Genomic DNA, 24,170 nt, shown 5'->3' with positions numbered 1-24,170 from the left:
AAACAGAGAGTTTAAAATGTTTAACTTAGGTTAACTCGGGACTTAAAGCACACAGAGAGTTAATTTAGAACTTTAGAGGAAAGCACATGAGGTGAACTCGAGACAAAAGGTGTTTGTCTTCTAAGTCCTTCTTGAGCTGGTGGTGAGGAACTTGAGCAGTGTATAAAGTACAACGAGCAATTAAATACAAGTGTAAAAACCATTAAATTAATCATTAAGGTTATTATAAAATTAATAATAATCAGTAAGTGAGAATCGAAAAAAGGTTTATTTGAAAATGAACGGACAAATAAACATCTTTAGATTTATAAATATTTAAAACTCTTACTTCTATGGATAAAACAAGGGGGTAAAATTTTGAATTATTTTGTTCAATAATTCAATGGAGAATTTTGTAATAACGTTCCAACCCCACTCAAAGTACTGGAATGTAAAAAAAAAATTAAAATAATTTTACCGTTGGGGAATATCCTTTTAGTGATTTTAAAATGCATTATTAACGTTATTTATTCATAAATTGATAAACTAATATTTTATACAATAATATTGTATGATAAGCAGCAAAAGTTCTTTAAGCTGTATTGTTGTATGATAAGCAGGAAATGTACTTTAGGCTGTAATATTGTATGAAATGCTACAAATATAACTTCAGGCTACATTATTGTCTTATCAGCTACAAATATATTTCAGACTGCATTATTTTATGATAAGCTTAAAATATACTACAGACTACATTAGTGTATGATTAAGATGCTAATATACTTTAGGTCACATTATTTTTTGATAAGCTGCATATTTACGTTAGATTGCATGTTGTATGTTAAGCTAAAAATATTCTTCAGGATGCATTATTATATGATAGATTGCGAATATATGTTAAACTATATTATTATATGATAAGCTGCGAACATATTTCAGATAAATTACTAGTTTCTATTTTATTCATTATTCATCTTTATTAAGCATGGCTTCCATTGAATATTTTAAGAAATTGAGTGTCACCATTTGCGATCTTTTTCTTTATCTTGAATATGAAATGAGTTCTTTCTGAACTTGAGTTAAAAAAACAAAAACAAAGACGATCTTTGGATTGGAAGAATATAGTTGACCATATGAAGTAGTTTGGAGGATGACAGTCCGGGTGGCGGTCAATAAAGCTATCAAAAAGTAAAAGAAAACTATTTATTGTTATCTAACGTTTCGCCCCACTTGCAGGGCTGATAAGAATGATGATCTATTACCAACTGAACAAGTTTGTGACTGAAAATTGTTCAGTTATTAACAGAGCATCATTCTTATCAGCCCTGACGAAGCCCTGCAAACTGGGGCGAAACGTTGGATAACAACAAATAGTTTTCTTTTACTATTTATTGACCGCCACTCGGACTATCTTCCTTTAAAGATAACCTTGTTTATTATGGTGCAACTAAGGATTTATTTTAATTTTTTTATAAATCTTAGATCACCAGTTCAGTATAAAATAGATTTATTAATAATATATATATATATTTTCAGTAAATGTTCGCCAATTGGAAGATCAACACAGAAAAATTAGACCTCGATCTTCTTGATTATTGCATCGTTTCTATTTTTATAAGGCTCCTTTATAATAATAAATTTTGAGAATCATATTATGACGTGGAAGCATAAAAAAAAGCAATAAGCCATAAAGGTGAAACATTGCGATAGATAAGGAATACATTGTGATAAGGACCATAACCCGAGGCTTCCCCTATCTGGATCTGGAAGAGGGAGGCTGCCGGGCTATAACCGGGACCTTTGGGCTACTTCAACTTCATCCCAGTTTTTATATTTAACAAATTGTGTTATTATTTAGTTTTATTACATTTATTTGAAGTTTATAGTCTAGTCATATTAGAAAAATAACCTTAACAGTGACCTGTTTTATATTGTTTAGTTACACCAGTACATTACTTGCATTAAAGTCTCACTTGTTTATTCATCATATTTTAAATGGAGCTAGAGGGGGGGAGGGGGAGGGAATAAACGTTGTAGAAATTGTGCGTTTAATCAGTTTTTTACTTAAATCTTGAAAATTATGGCTTTTAATAATATAGGTTCAATTCTATATTAAATTACTATTTCATACAATTAATTTTTCTAAACCAAGTAATTTTGTAGATATATTAGCATCATATACGGGTAATAAATCAAATTGTTTGATATTGTCTCTAAAATATTAGAACATTATTAGTTATAGAAAAAAGCAATTGGCACCATATTTCAAAACTATTATATTTTTTTTAAAAAAAGTTATTTGAAATTGTTCAATGCAGAAAATATATTTTAATCTTGTAAAAAATTTTTAACCATAACTAATAATTATCTTAATATGACTATAAAACTATAAAACACACCCCTCTTCATTAGAATCTTAATGCGAAAACACGTTCGACTTATACGAAATGTTCTGGCAGTACTAAACTAAACAATAACTAAATACAATACACAATGATAAATGCAATAATAAAAAAAAAAAAAAACCAAACTGCCACTTTATCTTTATTGGCCTTAATCATCCAACAGTTAGTTTTTACTGAAAATTAAAAAGTATTCCTATTAATTATATGTCTATTAGATTTCTGAGAATTTATCTCAATACCAGTATCTAGAAAATTTAAATAAAATTGATCATAATGGGCTATCGCAGGAGAGGTGAGTGGCATGAGGCCGAAAATAACAAATTCTCTCAGTATATTTTAATAGTAAAGAAATACTTATTTTAATTATTATTTCAATCCGCATTTCGAATTTCCAGTCGTTTTGTATCCCTTTTCGCATTCCATCCTAATGCATTTCAAATGCAGTAAAAAAGATTTCAGCCATTCTTGTCACATACCCCCATATATCAAACTTAATACATATAGTTGGTGCACTCATTCACCGTTAGATTGATACCAATTATTTTCCCGTTTGTTTTTTGTTTAGTCGCCCCAAACATCATGGGCCATCTGCGCCATTTATACGTTATTTAATTTTGCTTATAACCCTTTGATTGCATCCCAAACTCTCCAGTCCCATATCAAAATCCTCGAAGAATGGTGTCGAAATTTGATGATAAAGATAAATCCCAACAATTCACATTTACTCTTCGTCGTAAACCTGCCTACAGTATACTTTAATAATGTGGCTCTTACCCCTGTAGAACAGATTCGTTATCATGGACTACATCTTGACAAACGACTAACACACAAGACTGAAAAGACAGGAAACTGCACGCAGATTCCGACTATTACGGAGTTGAGCTTTGGGGCTCCACTAAACCTTCGAATTCCTCTCGTATCCAATCTTTACAATCCAAAATCCTTCGTAAAATCCTCAATGCTCCTTATTTTGTTACTAATAAAACCATCCATAGAGATCTAAATGTTCCTTATGTAACCGATCTAGCCCGAACTTGATATTATTCCTTCCATAATAAACACCCTAACCACCCAAACCCCCTCGTTTCTAGCCTTGCTTCCTCTTCCATTCCTGGCAATCCTCCAAGGCGCCTGAAAAGAAGATGGCCTCGTGACCTTATATTGTAAACTGTTCTTAGAGTTCTACTAATGGGTAGTTTCTCTACATCCTGTATCATATCATTATGTCATTATGATCAAATTTACTGGTTGTATTTTTTTATACAGTTGTAAATATCAACAAATAAATAAAAAAAAAAATTGATTAAATTTTGTTTGATTTTATTTATTTGAATATTTATTTATTTATTATTGTTATTAGGTTTTTTTTCTCGGTTTAATGTTTAATTTTTGTCAGTAAAACTTTTGATTTTAAAAACTGAAACACTAATTATACTGTTTTATCATCGTCTCCGAGGGTTTTTGAAATATCTAGGTTTAGGCCTAAGCTAATGAGGTGAGGTGTGAAATTTGGGCATTGTTGAAAAGTATGGCTTACTGTCAAATTGTTGATGTACTACTGGCAGTTTAGAGGTGTTTCTATTTGAAATAAGATAGCAGTGAGTGAGCCTCGTGTTCTATTCTGAGCCTGATCAGTACAACCTCCTCTCTTCGGTATTTGCGGCTGGAGCTACCTCAGAGCTTGACATCCTTTTTAATAATTTTTAGTTTACTCCTTGGGCTTTCACCCCACAAAGATTGCCATTCATCTTTGATTTCTTTTTCAAGGGGTTTGCTCATTTTTGATGGAGTTAAAATTGCTTTATCCCGTCCCGGAAGCGCGAGTGATCGGCCAGTCTTATTTCCTTTATTTAGTTATTTCCCTTTTTTCCAAAATATCCTATTCCTCAGCCACCTTTTCGAATGGAGAAAAAGAGCTTCCCACAAATCGATTTTCTATCATCCACTGATATCAACTCCACGCACCCTTAGGGCTTAGAAAACAAAAAAACAATTTTACATCGCAAATATTATACAGTATGTATACATATACATTGTGTACTTAATAAAATATTAATATATATAGTGGTCAGTACACCACATCCATTGATAGTTAAATTTACATATGCCGAAGGTGTAAGAAATGATTGAAAACAATATTCCGTATTTGTTAATGAAATAATCTGTATTGTAAAATAGCGAATCCAAATTTTTTTAGCAGAGCCTATATTTTTGTACTAAAAGCCTGAAATAACTTTTGTAAATAATTTAAATAAAATAATCTTAAATAATTTTTCAGAACCTGATACATATTTCAATAGTTTATCAAACCATTTCATCAGATTAAACTAATTACTATAATGGATTTTCCAGTAAAAAGGCGAAAATCCGAAAATATCTATTGTTTTGTTTTTGCCCTTTCGTAATACAGTGACGATTTGGCAACCTGTATCGGGCAAGGCTGGAAGGTGTGGCCTAACCTTTGCAAAACATGAATCAGGCTTTGCATTATAACGTAGATCACTGTTACTTATGGTACCATCTCTATTAGTTCATGGTAGTATCTTATCTGGAACCTTTGATGAAGCTCAAAACAAGCAAAACATTTATTAATCAATTCAATTCAGCTTTTGATGAGGTTTCTGCTGGCTCATCGCCGCATTGTTTTCGATCGTATTACTGTTGATGACCCATTTAACACCATCAGTCGTCTGAAAAATAGAAAAAACATCGGTTTCATGACCGTGTTCTATTGAATATATCTTCTAAACTAAACCAAAAACTCAAACATCAAGCAATGTTTAAAAAGGTTTCACACATTTATAACTAGTTGCATTGAAGCACAATAGGGCCAATGTTTTAAAAGTTGGCCAAAATCTAAAAAGTCAAATTCAGATATTGGGTAAAATTTAATACAGGTTTGTTTTTATGCACCTTAACTAACAGGAATCAAATATTTTTCGATAAATTATTTAAGTATAATTTTTTATCTAGTCTGTTTAATATATTATAACTTATATAATAACACAACTACAAATTATCCTCTTTACTATCAACAAACTTTATTTTAATAAATATTTTCATTCGGGCCATAGGTAATTATCAAGGAGACAATCTCAATTATTGAATTGCAACGATTCATTAAAATAAAGCCGTCTTTCACTTGCAGGCCGATTGTTTTTCTTCAAATCATATTTGACATGGAAAATTAGCGTATCAGTGAAATACTTTTTTTTTTTAAGGTTTGTGGTAAGTCAAACATTTAGGTAGTCTCCTTGATAGTGGCCTGAGGGCCGAAACGTTGGAGAATTAAAGTAAACTTGGTTGTGAGTAAAGTGGATCAATTGTGGTTATGTTATTATTAATCCGTGATCAGACGCTAGTTCGATTTTAACACGAATGGACGCGCGTGAGACATTCTCAAATTTCTTATTTAGAGCTCTTGAAGGTGTTTTTTAAAATATAAAAAATTTATATAAATTACATTTCTGTAAGCATAACAAAAAAAAAGGATAAAAAAAATTGATTTTGATACAAGAGCAATCTAGTTTTAAAAACAAACATAAATATAAATAGTAATAAACATGAAGTAATATCTTGGGACAGGCGAAGTTATAAAAAGAATCAAAATACAGCTATATCATATTACAAGAACATAATACTAATCTTAAAAAAAAAAAGTGAACACCGTATGACAGGGGTATATCGGACCTTTACACTGATGGCCATTATTTTACCTTTAGAATGCCAGGATATAACTCAGAAATTTAAATAGTATGCATAAGTAGCAGTGGTGAAGTGAAAACATAAAAAGACAAATGTTTATTATTAAGACCAGTCTAACGTACACTTATATTATCGAAATACAATTCATAGTAAATAATACGCACCTAATGAAGTTTCTGCCTCTTCAAACCCTAGTTCTTCTATTTTTTTCCCTCGAGAAAAAACCTTTTTATGGATTAAATACACTTGTTGCACGTGAGCTAATGTCTCACCAGAAGAGTATATTGTCACAGGAAGAGAGCTGGACGCTTACCTAGAGCTACTGGAGTAATGGGGGGGGGCAAGGTATAGAAGGAGGAGACTGTGAACTACAGATTTCAGGAAGATGAGAACCAGTCTTCTTTAGCAGCTCCCAGACTCGAAAAACGATTAGCATCAGAGATATTCTCACGCAGCGACCAATGACGGATTAAACTACAACATTGAAAGAAGATAGTTGATCGTATGAAGTAGATTATATAATATAGTCTGGTCGGTAACCAATAATTGATAAAAACCAATAAATAAAGGTAAAAAACTGTAAAAAAAAAATATATTAAAACTTAAATTATTTTTTTTACTAATTTTGTATTGACTGTCACGTGGACTACTAACAATTTCACTACAATAGTTCTCCGGGACTTCAACACGATTCTTTTGATTTCCTTCATTGAAAAACCTTGATGAAGCCCTGCAAAGTGGGGCGAAACGTAATGTTATAACTCAATAAATGTTCATTCACGATTTTAGTTATTTTGACCGCACTGGGACTATCTTCCTATTATATATCGCATACGTTTTTAAAACTATAAATGTCTTTTTTTTTACTTATTTATTTAATGTAATTTACAACTGTAAAAAATAATACAATAAGTAAATATGTTGTATGTTTCATATACACTTGAAAATCTTGGGAAGGAACCACCCATTGGTGGTACTTCAAACATTAATTTAAATTAGAAAGTCCCGTGGCCATCTTTTTAGTTGCCTCGGAAAATTATCAGGGATTGTTAAGGATGAAAGATTAAGAATTAATGGGTTAGGATGGTTAAGGAGTTTGGAATGAAAAGGCATATCTGTTTTGGGCCAATTCTGCCACGAATGGGATGTTAAGGTCTTTGTGAATGAGTTTATTTGTAACGTAATAAGGAGCATCAAGGATTTTACGAAGGTTTTTGGATTGTAATGATTGGATGCGGGAGGAATTTGATGGTTTGGTAGAACCCCAGAGCTCAATTCCATATGTCCAAATTGGTCTGATTATCGTAGTGTATACTAATAGTGAATGGGAAGTTTAGAGCGTTTATCATGTAAGTGTTGTAGCAATCGTAATCTACGAGCAGTTTCTTATCGTTTCAGTCTTGAGTGTGGATTCCAAGTAAGTCTCTTATCAAGTTGGAGTCCTAAGTATCGAATCTGTTCAACAGGCGTTAGTGGAGTATTTAGAAAGGATACTGTACGATAGGAGGGTTGAGGTTTACGACGGAGAGTAAAGGTGATCTGATGGGATTTGTCAGGATTTATTTTGATCCTCCAAAACTATAAATGTCAAAAATAATATTTATATTTAAGAAGATGGTCACGGTTGCGGTCAAAAGTGAAACAAAAATAGTTTACAACTATTTATTTTCCGACGTTTCGCCCCACTGTGCAGGGCTTCATCAGGGCTACTCAAATGAATCGGCTGAACAGCTATTTTTGTTTCACTTTTGACCGCAACCCTGACCATCTTCTTATATATAAATTACATGATAATAATAATAACTATAATAACTAAGTAAAATTAGAATGACAAATATCGTTACAAATAATATGAGATTATACTGAAGAAAATAAAACAGTATAGGATATAATAACAATAGCTATAAAAGAGGTAACTAATAAAAAATAAATAAAGAGTAGTTTAAAATTTAAAATTTAAAAATACAGAGAAGATTAGCATGGCCCCTGCGCAAACTTCATCTTGACAAACGACTAACCTGGAATCCTCACACAAGACTGAAAAGAAAGGAAACTGCACGCAGATTCCGACTACTACAGCACTTACTAGACAAACGGTCTAAACTTCCAACTCATTACAAAAGACTGATCTACATGACAATAATAAGGCCAATCTGGATATACGGAGTTGAGCTTTGGGGCTCCACTAAACCTTCGAATTCCTCTCGTATCCAATGTTTACAATCCAAAATCCTTCGTAAAATCCTCAATGCTCCTTATTTTGTTACTAATAAAACCAGCCATAAAGACCTAAATGTTCCTTATGTAACCGATCTAGCCCGAACCCGATATTATTCCTTCCATAATAAACTCCCTAACCACCCAAACCCACTCGTTTCTAACCTTGCTTCCTCTTCCATTCCTGGCAATCCTCCAAGGCACCTGAAAAGAAGATGGCCTCGTGACCTTATATTGTAAACTGTTTTAGAGTTCTACTACTGGGTAGTTTCTCTACATACTGTATCATATCATATGTCATTATGATCAAATTTACTGGTTGTATTTTTTTATACAGTTGTAAATATCAACAAATATATAAAAAAAATTTTTTTTTTTTTTTTAAAATGTCTTTCCTGTTCAGCCGATTTATTTGAGCAGCCCTGCAAAGTGGGGCAAAACGTCGGAAAATAAATTGTTGTAAACTATTTTTGTTTCTCCTTTGACCGCAACCCTGACCATATTCTTATATATTAATTCTTACGATCAACTATATATACATATATACAAAAATAATATTATATTCCATGTATATATATGTAAAATTTCTCGAATACTCAACACTCATTGAACTTCAAATGTTCAATAAAGATGCCAAACTATATTGCATATATAGAATTGCCTTGCTTGTCTAGCTAGAACAGCCTGAGGCAGATGTAATAACTGCTTCATCACAATAACTGGATGCTAAGGTGGCAATTAACTTTGAAACGAAGCTAGTACTTGATAATGTGCATTAAACTTGATGAAGACATGTACATCTGGTAAAGTTGGAGGCCCGACAAGGCGAACAAGATGCTAACTCTAACTACAACAGTTCTGCGGAGACCCTACGCCTCAGCAACTTTATCAGCGCTAATGGAATTGATCGCGGTCGATAATGTTAAGACCCGGCGGCTAATCATTGCAACTTGAAATACCACAAAAATATAAATACCGTTAAACGGCTGGCCACATCCCATCCACTCTTCCACGCTTCCGATTTATTGTCTATGTCTGTTTATATTTTCCCTTTGAACAGGTAGGTCCAGATTTGTTCTTTGCTCATATATATTATAACTTAATATCATCAATATTAATTTTATTTTTATTTATATTTAATCTTTCACGACCTTTATTTAAACTCAAATTTCATCTTCAATCTCCGTCTGTTAGTTTGTTTAAATTTTGTTTTCCCATATCTACTTTTTGTTTTTTTGTTTTATATACGTCTCCTGTACTTTTTTAACTGTATATTTTACGTAATTTTAAATTTTAATTTTTACCATTATTACAATTTTCTATTATTACTAAAATAAATAAAATACTGTATAAGCCATACCCCTCAAATATGGATTGTAGATAAATGATTTATATTTTTATTTAAGTTTTTCTGATAGCTGACATTACTAGAAAAACAATAGGACATTGTTTGTTTATTTTTGATTAATGGGGCCAAACTTCATTGGTCATCAACGCCATTTATATTTTATTTATTTTATATTTATACAATAGGAAATTCGGCAATAATTGATTATTTGTAATTCGAAATAAAAAAAGAAACAAAAAAAAAATAACCTAATAATATTCATTACTCTATATTTTATAAATATCGTTAAATCCAAATCAAGTACTATTAATTATAACTTATTCATTAAAAGGATATCCATGTTTTCGCCCAGGACCGAACTGGGGTCATTCTGCGTGTAGGCAGATGTGATAACCACTACACCACGAAAACCATTTAGACAAGAACATTTAACATAGCTTGTAAAGAAATTAAAGGATATATTTCTTAAATTTAATTATATCTGTATAATATTTTGCCTACCAAAAAAAACTATTTTATTTCACAAATTCAACAAATATCTTTTATTCATATTTGTCTAAAATTGAGAAATTTAATGAACAATATTTTGTATCTTGTATAAGTAATTATTGATTTATATTATTTTTGTAAAAAGTTTAGTATTTTTAAAGTTGAGAAGATAGTTGACCGTGGATAATATATATGAGAAGAAGATGGGTGGGGGTGCGGTTAGAATATAAAATAAATAGTTGAAAGAATTTATTTAATAGTGCCAACGTTTCGACCAGAATTTCTAGCCTTCATCAGGGCTTCTAGTAAGAAATCGGAAAAATAATTGCTTAGTTTTACAAGAAAAGATTTGGAGCATAAGCTAACTAATGAACTAAAAAGACTCACTATGTGAAATTTATGTTAATAGAATACAATTTAATTTGGAAGATGAACTGGTGGGTATACAAATATATGTATTATGGATGGAATTCTTTGTGAAATTTCTATTGAAGATAGAAAACATGAATTTTCTTTTTAATTATTAAGTTTCAATTTATATTTATTTGATTTAGATTTAAAGTTATTTATAAAAAAATATTGTAATGAATATAATTATGATATTTTTTTTTCTATTAATAAGTGTTCTATTATATTTCTATTAATGACAACTACAATAAAAATTTAAATCAAAATATAAATATTTTCTCTTCAAGCTATACACCCTAAAGACATAGGTTGCTGTCTGCAAATATGAATCTTTATGAATACATTTATATGTATAATGCAATTAAATCTTTCACTTTATTATTATTATTTTTTTATTTTATTTATGTATTGATATTTACAACTGTATAAAAAAATACAACCAGTAAATTTGATCATAATGACATAATGATATGATACAGGATGTAGAGAAACTACCCAGTAGTAGAACTCTAAAAACAGTTTACAATATAAGGTCACGAGGTCATCTTCTTTTCAGGCGCCTCGGAGGATTGCCAGGAATGGAAGAGGAAGCAAGGTTAGAAACGAGTGGGATTATGGAAGGAATTATATTGGGTTCGGGCTAGATCGGATACATAAGGAACATTTAGGTCTTTATGGATGTTGTTATTAGTAACAAAATAAGGAGCATTGAGGATTTTACGAAGGATTTTGGATTGTAAAGATTGGATACGAGATTCACATTATTTAAAATAAAAAAATCAATTTCATTTCAGAAATTAGGTTTAGTTAGTGTAGTTGAATATTTAGTTAATTAATTCGCTCTCGACCTCTCATTCACATAACCTAAACCATACGTTTTACCTTCTACTCTAATTTAATATAAACCATGAAATATATACTGAACTATTAACTATAATAATTTAAATTAAATTAAATAATAAATAAATAATTGCAGATGAAAGAATGTCATTATTTCATACTATGTATATGTATATATGTGTATGTGTAGGTGTGTGTACGTGCGAAAATCGTTATTCTGGACACGTCTGGAATCCTATATCATCTTTTATATTAGGCCTCGGTTTCCCAATTCCATAGCCGTTCTTTTTTCCCAATATAATCTAATTCTCCCCTTTAAATCTCTCACTTTTATTTATATTTGTCTTTACTAGGGTATACCCATCCATTAGGTTGATTTGGGAACTAAACGCAGCTGAGTAATCTACTCTTATCACGATAAAGAGATTTATGATGTTATAATTGCTATTTGTTTGTTTAATTATCTGTTAAAGTCAATGTATACAATATCAGCTATTATTATAATAATTGTTTTGTAATTATTATGTTCGCATAATATAAAACAAAATTTTATTAGTTATGCATTGTATATACATTTTGGAGTTTTAATAAATAGAATACTAACTCAAACCTACGCAAGGTTAGCTATGCTATATCCTATCCTAAACAGAAATTCCAAACTAAAACCACAAACAACTGTTTTTATATTTAAAACAATTCTCAGGCCTCTGCTGATGTACGGCTGTGAAGTCTGAGAAGCGGCATCCTTTATGAAAAGTAAAAAGCTACAATCTTTTCAAAATAAAGTTCTAAGAATCGCAGTAAATGCTCCTTGGTTCATAAGAAATAGCCATTTGCATCGGGAATTACATATGGAGTCAATAGTGGAATACATAAAAAAACAGTTCAAGAAGTTCCACTTCCAGTTGCCGACAGTTAAAGGAACAGTGACCTACAACCTGGGAAACCCAACCTCAACCCCAAGACTGAAGCCCAGACTGCTGCAGCACATTGTTATAAATTTTAATAACTATAAAATTAATTCATAGTCACACTAACTCTATTTTACTTATTATTATTACTCATTTTATTTATTCATCATTATTTTATTTTCTCTTTTCTTCTCTCGTCCCTTTTTCAAATTAACTTGTTTCTTTTTACCATTAGAGGGCAATTATTTGTTTTATTTAAGTGTATCAATATCATTATTTATTGTTATTAATTTTACTTTCCTTTTTTTATTAAAAAGCATTATTCTTATCTATTTACTTTATTATTTTTTTTTCTATTAATAATAACATTGTATATAGTTAGGGGAGTCTTTGTACGAGGCTATTCTCCCCATAATCACTGTTAAATATATATATGTATAATATAATGGTTATATCAACCATACCAGCCGTACCAGGCCGATCTGATATAAAAAAAAATTAATTGAATAAAATAAAATTTTAATTATAATCTAAGTAATATGTATTTATATTTTTAAAAACAAATGAATAACTTATTGAATAAAAATTTTATCCTTTAAAAAATAACTATAATAAATAATAAGTTCACATGTTGACAACTACTTATAGAAAATGGAAAACTTGAAAAATTTGAAATTTTTTAATTTTTATTTTAGGTTGGCAATTTTAACAGGAATAGTCATTAATACTGGTCAATTTAACAGTGTGAAACACAATCGAATATGTTACTGGTTCACGAAAATATAAAAATATTGCAAGATTTTCATTAAAAAACAGTTTTAAAAATCATATAATGTACAAAAAATACTATTCTCCTGAAACAATTGTTGGCTTTTTCCTTTTTTCATAACAACGACAATATGTTGTACGAAAATACTTTTTTATGCTTAATAATAATAAATAATAAATATATTTAAATGTGTACCGTTACAACCTAGGAATGGTTAGGGGTTTAGTACTGATAATAAATAAAAAATAAACGGTTTTGGTTACTTATTTTCGTAAACTATGTAAAAGATTTAATTACATATAATTATAATTACGTATGGGTACAGGGATAATTAATTTATATTTTAATTTAAATTTATCTAAGAGTAATCATTACGAGGAATACATCACAGCATTTTATAATAATCAATACTTGTTATTCCATTAGAAAAAAAGAAAGAAAAAAGACATTATAATTAAACATTGCATTAATTTTTTTAAATAATCCCACATTCAAATGAAATATAAATTTTGACTAAATATTTAAAAGAATTTCCATGTTTTCGCCCAGGATCGAACTGGGGACCTTCTGCGTGTTAGGCAGATGTGATAACCACTACACCACGAAAACCGGTTAACCGAAATTGTTAATATCGTTTGGAGAAGGAAAAGGAGCATATATTTCTGAAATTTGATTATATCTATATAATATTTCTACATAAAAAAAAATATTAATCTCGGAAATTCAAAAAAAAAAATGTTTATTTAAATTTTATATATTGTTTAAATTACATCTACAATACAACACAAACACACACACACAAATGTTGTATGTGTGTGTTGCACTGTAGATGTAGTTTAAACTGAGCTATTTTCATTATTTGCTTATGGTTAGACGTATTTTCTTTTGTACCTATTCTTTTTTTTTTTTTTTTTTATTGATAGATTTATTTATTGATAGATATTAGAATCTGCCACACAGTTGTGGGCAATAGGTAATAGTGATGAATGATCTCATACATACTAAAAAAAAATAAAATAACATAAATAAATAAAATAAAAAAACTCTCTTAAAATATATACAAACAAAAGAATAAACTAGATGAACATAATAAAACTATCTGTATGAAAAATAAATAAATAAAATAACATAATGATAAAATAATATTAACACAATCGACCTGAGGATCCCTAAGCCCACTCTATCCCCCACGTGTGAGGGGTAGAGCAGTGCTCAAAAGATCCCAGCGCATCCCTCTCGCCGCATCACTGGTAATGCGCCAGTGGAGGCTGAGCAAGTGCGCTAAAGCCGCAAACACTCAACTTGAGTGGAGAATATGACTATTGCCTGTACCTCATCTAATGCACTTCTGTTTGAGTTGTATTGTGAAGGTGAACTAGTCCCAGAATTAAATTCATTTTCTACTTTCTTATATTCCATTTTAAACTATTTTATGAATTGTAACGATTCAAGCGACGATATGTATAATGATAGAGCAGCAGATATTTATTAAATTAATTTGCAAGTTAAAAAAAGCTGGATTTTTAAAATTATTATTATTATTTTATTTTCTGCTAAATCAATCATGTAAAATGTGTTAATATGAACTACCTTTTAATGTTAATATTCTGTCCTAATTCGTTATGCTATAGAGAAGGATTGCAAACACTACATAGGGGACCGAATTACCAATCAACAATAACGAGGCTAGAATAGAATGCATTTACAATCGACACAGAGCTGGAGCAGCTATCGAACCAATAATGGAGTCAGCATTTGTGCAATCTATTGGGTAACTTGCATTAGCAAATAGCAAACAACAATTGTAGCTCGGCTGTTCTAGTATCCAAAGTTGCGTTTATTTTGTGCCAAACAATTCCACTATGTGTTTGCTGAAGGCAGCAGTGCTTAGTCAACAGGCTGTTACGTTGGTCAGCCCCTTAGCTTTCATTCAGAAGATAAATAAAATTTTAACAGCAAAAAGAACAACGGTGAAAAAATATGGTAAAAATATTTTTACCCCGCAATATATTTTATAAAATATCTCAAAAATAATAAAAGATGGTCCGGGTGGTGTCACAGAAAAAAAAAACTTATATTGTCATAAAACTATTGAATATGAGCCAATGTTTACGTTTCGTCCTACGTTACAGGGCTTCATCAGGGCTAAACACGTGGTGCGAAACTTTGGCTTTATTAAATGGTTTTATGACTATTTGATTTTTTTTCTTTGACCACATCCCGACTATTACTACACACGGCCATTCATCCATTTTCCAATATTGTACGAATAGTATCCAAAATAAAACTTGAAGCCTAAACGCCGAATGACGAACAAGAGCCGTGTGGCCAATGGTGAATCTAGAGGGAGAGAGGTATACAAATTAAGATTGAAACTATGATAAGTGACGTATCTCTACCATTAGTTAGTTTATTGTTGAGTGAAAAAATAACAGAATAATTCGAGAGAAATGTCTATATAGTACTTGATTAACAACAAATAAATATATTTTCAAATCTTTCAGAAAGCTGAGAAAAAACCTATTTTCTCAAGCTTTTACCAAAACCATTCCATTTTCACTGTTGATAAGTAGATTAGCTATCTTAAATATTTTATTACATTAACCAAGATTTTTTTATTATTTTTGTTTTAAATCCAATCATGAAATATTGTTTTATTTTTCGAGGAAAAGTTGTAAGCATTATTATTACTATTAACAATCCTTTTTTTTTTTCTTAGTGTGATTTTGCTTCATAATCAATAAACATAGCTTAAGACGATACAATACATGAAACATTTTTTCTTTCTTTTATCTAGGGCAGTAAAAATATTTCGAATATGCAAAAAAAAAAATAAAAAAAATACAATTTTTTTGATGTTTTAATCTCGAATCTACCCAATCACAGGTCAATGATTTACAATTTTTATTTTTATTTTTACAAAGATTGTACTCCTAATATTTTTTTTTATATCTTTATTGAAATTTACAACTGTACATATGATACATCAGATAAATTAGTTGTGAGTTTAAAATGGAGTGATAAAAGCGTATAGAGAAACAACCCATTGGTCGGACTCTAATGCTAATGAAATATTAAAACAGATTTTAGTCTGTATGCAAAATTAAATTTTGTAAATTGAAATACTCTTATCATACGTTTATTTTTCAAAGAGCGTTCATTTGAAATAAAAGAATTAATGATTATTATGTGAATATTTTATTTCGATGTGAGCTTTCTATTTAATTAGCAACAAAAAAAATTTAAACCACTTTAAATATCTCACTAGTATTTTCGTCATGCGGACGAAGTTGTGTTAAGAAGAAAAAAAGTAAAGATTATTTTGGCACAGCCAATTCCTGTCCCATCGCCCATCGATTGCAGGTGCAACCTGTACCTTCTCCTTTACATTGAACAGGCTGTAACCTCTGCACTGTACGAGTAGTTCTCTACCTGGGTGCCGCAAGAATGTCAAAGGGGTGCCACGAAATTTAATAAAATTAGTTAATAACATGTTGTTATTGTTTTATCACACTTTTTTAAATGTATTCATTTTATTAAAACTTGATAAAAAAATTATGATAGGAATGCTGTGATTTTTGTAAACATTTTTTGAGTTTTTGCTAACAAAGGTTTGATAATCACTTGGCGTATGTAAATAGGTTTGGTCAGAATTTTGAATAAAACCGAAAATTGTCCTTTCGAATGAAAACCTCGATATGAAATCATTTTAAAAAATAAAACATACAAACAAACGTATCCTTAAAGATCTTATTTAAAATCTAATTTTATTTTAATAATATAAGTTTTACTTATATACTTTAAGTGGAATATAGATGCTTAAAATGATCACCATCTTAAACCTAAAACTCGGCACAAATACAAAAGTTGTTTACCATTTTTATCAACGTATTCCATCATCTATATAGTGCCTCAAAACCTGTCCTTAGACATTTTAACATGAAAAGGTCATTGTAGTCTCCAGCAGACTGTAGTTGTGCAAGACACTCTCCTGCCTTACTAATCCAATTACCGACCAACCGGTTTTCGTGGTGTAGTGGTTATCACATCTGCCTAACACGCAGAAGGTCCCCAGTTCGATCCTGGGCGAAAACAGTAGTTTTTTTTTTTTAATTGTTATTACATTAAATTAATCCACCAATATTTTTCGTTATCAGTAAATTTCTTTGTTGGTTTTTTTTTTTTTTCTTTCTTTCCTCCCTCAAACATCTCTTTACTCTTGTTGCTTCCTTATTCACACTTCTATAATTGTTTTAGCTTATTATTTTTTACTCACCTGAATTCCTGTCTATGCTTTATTCATCTTACTATATATTTTGTTTTCTTTTTTGCACATTGTATCAACCATATCGTTTTCTTTCGCACAATTTGTTATGTTAATTTAATTCTTTTCACTATTTATATTTTTTTAATCAATACTTACAAATATTATAAAATTAATTTTAATTACTCATTATTTATATTTTCTTTCACAACTTTTATTTGTTTATTCATACGAGCATTCTTTTTTTTTTTAAATAATTTTTTTATTATTTATTTTGTTAATTATTATTAAATTATTTCTAATTATAAATGAAAATAGTTTTAAATAATAAAGAGAAAGAAATGGTTTTGAAAAATTGTTAAATTTTGTTTAATTGTTCATCTTTGTGACAATAGAGGTAGGAGATAAGTGTTTATAGTCTATATGGTTGTTATCATAATGGAAGATAACCTTCAGGAAGGTAATTTTTCTCCTAAAAATGTATGACTATTAATAGTCAAAAAGTTTTTATTCATTAAATGACATTAATATTAGCAATAATGACAATATAGGAGATAATTATATATTACATATAGGATATTTTTATCAGGTAAATAGTTTTGAAGTATATATGATATATTAGTAGTGTTGTAAACGCATGTTATGGGTTTTTGTTGAATTTGGTTTTATACCAACCTGAAGACCGGGGATATTTCCCAAAACGTTGTTGCTGATTATATGAAATATTTTATTGCTGTTGAAAAAGGAAGAATTGTATTATTCACCAAATCCAGTTTAATTCTAGAGACTCTTTCAGGTAAAGATCATTAAGTTTATTTATTTTGTATAATTCTTACCTCTAAAATATTATATTTTATCTTTTATAAGTATCATCTACAATCTACTTAATTTATTGTTAAGTATAATGCATTGTTATTATTTTCTTTTTCTTTTTCTCTTGATTAAATTTGTTATCTCGTTTTGTTAGTCAGCTTAAAATTCAGGTCAAAATGTCGGCACAAGAGAGAGAAACGCTTTATTCATCCATGCTGTCCAAATACATCGGGTTGCTACATTACACAGCATACTAATCATTTCGTGATCGGACATATATAAATTACATATTTTTGGATGATATAATAAAAATAAAGAAAATATTTTTTTCCCCACAGTTTTCTTTTACAATCAATTCCAGTCTACACACTAAATACAAATATTTCAGTTTATTCCTTTTTTCTTTCCCTTTCTTGTCCCTTCCATTTCACAATGTTTATTTCATTGATGGACAAATTCACACTCCCGAATTCCCCCTTTCAGATCACACGTGACACGTTAAACAAATTCATTATTAGACAGCAGTGCGAGAACCAGAGAAATAATAGTCACAGCAGTGGATCAGTTTACAGTAAAACAAACAAATTAATTCATTTTACCAAAACAAAACTAATACATAGATTTAAAGGAAAATATAATAAAAAATTGGTTAATAGAAATACTTGACTCGATAAGTAAGTAAAAAATAAATAAATAAATAAAAATGATAATAAAAAATAATTTAATGAATAACACAAATAGACAGGTCCACATACAATGGATAATTTCAGAGCTAATTACCATGAAGTTGATGATTTATGATCCCGAGGGAGTCCAAAATAATATTTTCCAACACCTATGCCTAGGATAGTCATCAAAGAAGCTCCTTTTATTAAAAATTATTATTTTTTTTTTTCATTTTTCGTTTTATTCGTAACATTTTATATAGTTAGGGGTGTCTTTTGTGAGATAAGACCCTCTAATAATCAATAGTTAAATAAAAACAAAGAAACTTCTTACATTAACTATGTAAGGTCCACCAGGCCGTTCTGGTATTGAATAAATAAATAAAAAAATATTAAAAAAGATTTATTAACTGATTATATGTTACAGTTTATTGTTTTTAATATTCGCAGTATCACATACAGTAAACTGATTCACTATCCCTAACCCCTACAATTTTTAGAATTATAATTTTATTTTCGCTTGGATTATATTATGTTTATATCATAAACAATCCATCTTGGATAGTATTATACCTAACCTTTTCCAGAGCACTTTACTCGTGCATTTTCGATGGAGTGGGGTTTTTCCTACAGATTCTGGTGATACATCAGATTTTAAGACGAATTTATGTCAGGCACGTTTGATTCTACAAGTTCTGAAACCATAAATATTAAAGTTTTTTTTTTTATTTTAAATAATTTATTTATTGTTATTTACAACTGCATACATATATACACATCAAATAAATTTCCTGTAAGTTATATTATGACATGATACAAACATGTGAAGAATCTACCCATTGATAGAACTCCAAAAACATTTCTAAAGGAGAAGATCTCGGGACTATCTTCTATTCAGACGCCTAGGAGGTAGTGAAGGAGAAGCCAGGTTAGAAACGAGTTGGTTTGGATGGTTGGGAATTTTATTATGGAAGGATTGGTGTCTGGTTCTGGTCAAATCGGCAACATAGGGGACATTGAGGTCCTGATGGATGATTTGATTTGTGACAAAGTAAGGAGCTTTAAGGATTTTGGACTGTAAGGATTGGATTCGAGAGGAATGCGATGGTCTAGTCAAATATTTTAAAATTTTTAAAACAATATTTTGGACGATTTATATGAAAACGGTACTCAAGACCGAACAAACTATATCATATTAGGATTCAATTTTGTCTAAGGATCTGTCATCATAATTTAGATATTTCTTAATCGAGGCTTCAGGATCATGAAAGTAATTCAAATCTCTTCAGCCATTTGAGGAAGCTCAAACTACGATGACTGATTCTCATAGGAAATAGGATTTTAAAATGATTTTGAGCTATACGGTTATCTGTAACGATTCGCGTAAATGCTGAAAATGGTTTCAGATTGTGGTGATTTATGTCTGGAAGACTCGTCGGGTCAAAAACGTACTTGATATGAGTTGCTCTTAAAATCAGAAAAGTCGTTGGTCTACTTTTATATTTTTTTTCCAAATTGCTAAAATCTTCGATTTAAATATAAAAAAAATTTGGAGCTATACATGGGGTGCTCCTGTGATGACAGGAGAACTCAAGTTATCAGTGTAAGAATAAAAAAAGAAATATTTTTTATGTCGTAGTTTTTATTAAAAAATCACAAATATTGCAGGGATCATGGAGAAAATCTTGAATGAACAATTAAATTAGTTTTATAAAATGTTCCTTGTTTTCGCCCAGGATCGAACTGGGGACCTTCTGCGTGTTAGGCAGATGTGATAACCACTACACCACGAAAACTGGTTATTAATTGCACTTTGTTAATCTCTGTTTAAGAGAAATTTATTAAAAATTCATAAAGTAGAAGTTTAAATATTATCATTTTATATTTTATTTTATTTTTAGTTAATAAATCACACCATATATGGAAAATATTGAAAGCCCCCTATTTAACAGAGACAATAATGACCAGTAATAAAATAAAATAATTAATATAATTTATTAAATATAATTATTGGGCAAAATTACTTACGAATTGCTTTAACTCGTCCTTATCTGTGCGTATATAAGGATTTTACACTCATGGGTCTAAATTTTTTTTTTAATTCGCTATTTTTATTATATTTGTACCTAATAAGGAGTAAAACCCATCATTATTAATTTAATGATTAATAATTCGCATAATTTCTTAGTGGTTAATATTTTTCCTGAAGAATGTGCGTTTTCAACACATTTGTCCAAACCCTTGAACACGTCACTGATTTTTTCCAGCTAGTAAAATTTCAATATTTTACTTGCTGGAAAAAATTAAAACTCAAGCATAAGTAAAATATTGACCAGTGTTTTTATTATTTTTAATAATGCTTTAATTCTAAGAATCTTTAAAGAACTAAAGAAATAAATAATCACACCCGATTAAAGCGTACATGTGTATGTATTTACGTATTTGGTGTCTTCGAAGGAGGATTTGATTTTCGAAAGAGCAAAACATAAATTTAAATGCTTTTTAGGTGATTATTATTTAAATTTTTTTTTGTAAAACTAAATAAAATATGCTGTTCCTTGTTTTTCATTGTATATTAATTCAAATAATAACAATTCTTAATATTGTTGTGTTTTATTTCTATTTTTTTTCTTAAATTTTTCACCAATAAAATGTAGTTAATCGAATTTATCTATTTTATTTTTATTTATTTTAAATCGGCATTTGATATAGACTATCTATATTTTATGAATCTATTTCTGGGGTACTCTATTTTGCATCTTTATGCCTCGAGTAATCATTTCCAATCACTATTTTATATTATTAAATATATAAGTAATTACTATGTAATGTAACCTTTACATTAAGTCCCAGAATTATTATTTAAAATTTCCTTATAATAATATTTTAAATTATTATTATTCCTCCATTTCTAGGATGTTGCGTAGGTTACTATTAAATTTATTCAATATCATAAATAAAATAGCAGTATTATTTTTACTTAAAAGATAATAATTAAATCTTTCTCAAAGTACGAATTACAAATTACATTTCATAACCAGTTTTCGTGGTGTAGTGGTTATCACATCTGCCTAACACGCAGAAGGTCCCCAGTTCGATCCTGGGCGAAAACAAGGATCATATTTTTTAAAGATTTGTTTTCATATTTTTGAAATATTGTTTATTCAGGATACAATTTAAAAAAAATTATTTTCACTGAGATGTAATACAATAATTCATTCTTATACTAATAACTTGAAATCTTCATCACCACATTTCGCTCAGGATATAATTTCTTAAAACCTTTTTAATAGAAGTAGTCTTAAACAATGAACATATGAACAAATTTTTATTGATTAAATTCTACTGTCATTCATTTAGCAGCTAACATTGTCTCCAGGGTTAATAGATATTTTTTTAAAATAAAATTGAAGGAAATAAATCGATTGGCATAAAATAACTATAAAAAAATGTATAATTTCTGGGATACTGATGAAAAATGTTTAATTTTTCTAATAACTTTTTTAACCGAAAAAATGGAATAGCCTGTAAATTTTCCAGGAAAATTTAGCAAAAAGCTCCATCAAAGCCGGATCATATAAAGTACCAACAAACAAATATTAATTTTTATTTAAGGCTATTCCATTGATTCTACGTCACAACCCCTGATGAAGACCTGAAACTCAGGTCGAAACGTCGGCATAAAATCCTCTTGTAAAGGAAGTCAAAGATCAATGGCAATCTATGTGGAACGAAAGCCCAATGAGCAAATTAAAAATTATTAAAAAGCATGTCAAGCCCTGGGGTACCTCCAGTCGCAAATGCCGTAGAGAGGAAGTTGTACTGACTAGGCTGAGAATACGTCACACGAGGCTCACCCACTCCTATCTTATATCAAAAGAAACACCTCCGAAATGCCAGTATTGCAATAACAATTTAACAATAAACCTTGTTTTCCAACGATGCCCATATTTTACACCATACCTCAATAGCTTGGAACTATCTCAAAAACCATTGGAGACGATGATAAGGCAATAGAATTGGTGTTTCAGTTTTTGAAATAACAAAATTTACTGACAGGAATATAACTTGATCGGAAGAAAAAAAAACAATAAAAATAAAAAATAAATAAAATAATCAAATCAAAAAATAAATAAAATTTAACGAATATTAGCAAAATTAAATAAAATATAAATGGCGTTGATGACCAATGAAGTTTGGCGCCACTAAACAACCAAACAAACAAACGTCGGCATAAAATAAATAAATATGGTTTTGTTTATTTATGTTGTTCTTTGTTGACCGCACCCCCCAACAAACTTCTCCAATCATTAATTTTTATTTCTTAGATCATGCAATTTATCCACGTAGTACTTAATTTAAGCTTTTTGTGATATGTATGTTAATTTTGAGAATCGATTCCTAATTAGTACATTAATTTTTACTTGACTACAAAAAAATTGTTATTTAAATGTGAAATCCACTTATGTCTGCATTCGAAAAAATGCGGTAAAACGCATTTCATCTGTTTTCCAAATTATAACAAGGAAAAAATGAGGCATTCATTATTATTTTTTTCTTTCACTTTTGACTTCAATTCTGAAGCAAAGTGAATACATATCAGTAGGTATATGCTCGTTGAGTTGGAAGATGCGATCTCCTGAATGGTACGCGAGCGGAGCTAGCAGAGGCAGCCAGAACAAAAGAGCTACCTCGAGCTGAGCTAGCAACAATCCGCTTATCTCGAACAATGTTATCAACAGATCATATCCACTGTCCCCGGATCCCCTATACACCATACAAACCTTTCTCGCCATTTATAGATTATGCATTTTTAAACATATTCATTTATGCAATTTTTTTTTTTAATAATCGAACTTTATTTATTGATGGATATTACAATCTGCCACACAGTTGTAGGCAATAGATAATAGTGATGCATGATCACATTCTTACTAAGATAAAATAAAATAAGAATGAAAAATATATGAGAAAAAAAGTACATAAAAATAAATAAAATCTCTCTTCAAATATATACAAACTGAAGGATAAATAAAATGAACATAATCAAACCATGTGCATGATAAAATAAATAAATACGATAAAAGAAGCTCTAGTCACATTTATACTTTTATACACCATATTTACACAATCGAACTGAGGATCCCTGAGCCCACTCTATTACCCACGTGTGAGGGGTAGAGCAGAGCTCAAGAGATCCCAGCGCATCCCTCTCACCGCATCACTGGTAATGAGCCAGTGGAGGCTGAATAAGTGCACTAAAGCCGCAATTTATGCAATTAATCAGACAAATTTAACCTCTGCTAAAGTTACTGGTCTCAAAAAATTATTTTAATGAAATACTCTAGTTTCATATA

At 29.8% G+C, this 24,170-nt stretch overlaps 1 long non-coding RNA gene, 4 other non-coding genes and 1 pseudogene across 5 annotated transcripts in view; 3 read left to right on the top strand and 3 right to left on the bottom strand.

Annotated features, from left to right (window-relative positions):
* Window positions 1-24,170, bottom strand: part of LOC136796614 (uncharacterized) — a 557,216-nt gene that overhangs the window by 29,383 nt on the left and 503,663 nt on the right. The window lies entirely within an intron of this gene.
* Window positions 8,018-8,083, top strand: LOC112211047 (U6 spliceosomal RNA; annotated as a pseudogene).
* TRNAV-AAC (transfer RNA valine (anticodon AAC)) lies at window positions 13,608-13,680 on the bottom strand. Its single transcript has one exon. It is a non-coding gene; the product is annotated as a tRNA-Val (tRNA).
* TRNAV-AAC (transfer RNA valine (anticodon AAC)) lies at window positions 17,094-17,166 on the top strand. The gene has a single exon. It is a non-coding gene; the product is annotated as a tRNA-Val (tRNA).
* TRNAV-AAC (transfer RNA valine (anticodon AAC)) lies at window positions 20,537-20,609 on the bottom strand. Its single transcript has one exon. It is a non-coding gene; the product is annotated as a tRNA-Val (tRNA).
* On the top strand, window positions 21,854-21,926 carry TRNAV-AAC (transfer RNA valine (anticodon AAC)). The gene has a single exon. It is a non-coding gene; the product is annotated as a tRNA-Val (tRNA).

Source organism: Halyomorpha halys, unplaced genomic scaffold, assembly GCF_000696795.3.
Source record: "Halyomorpha halys isolate HHAL.00 unplaced genomic scaffold, Hhal_1.1 Scaffold172.1, whole genome shotgun sequence".
Classification (NCBI taxonomy): Eukaryota; Metazoa; Arthropoda; class Insecta; order Hemiptera; family Pentatomidae; genus Halyomorpha; species Halyomorpha halys.
The sequence above is the reverse complement of the archived record's forward strand: the minus strand, read 5'-3'. Positions and strand labels throughout refer to the sequence as shown.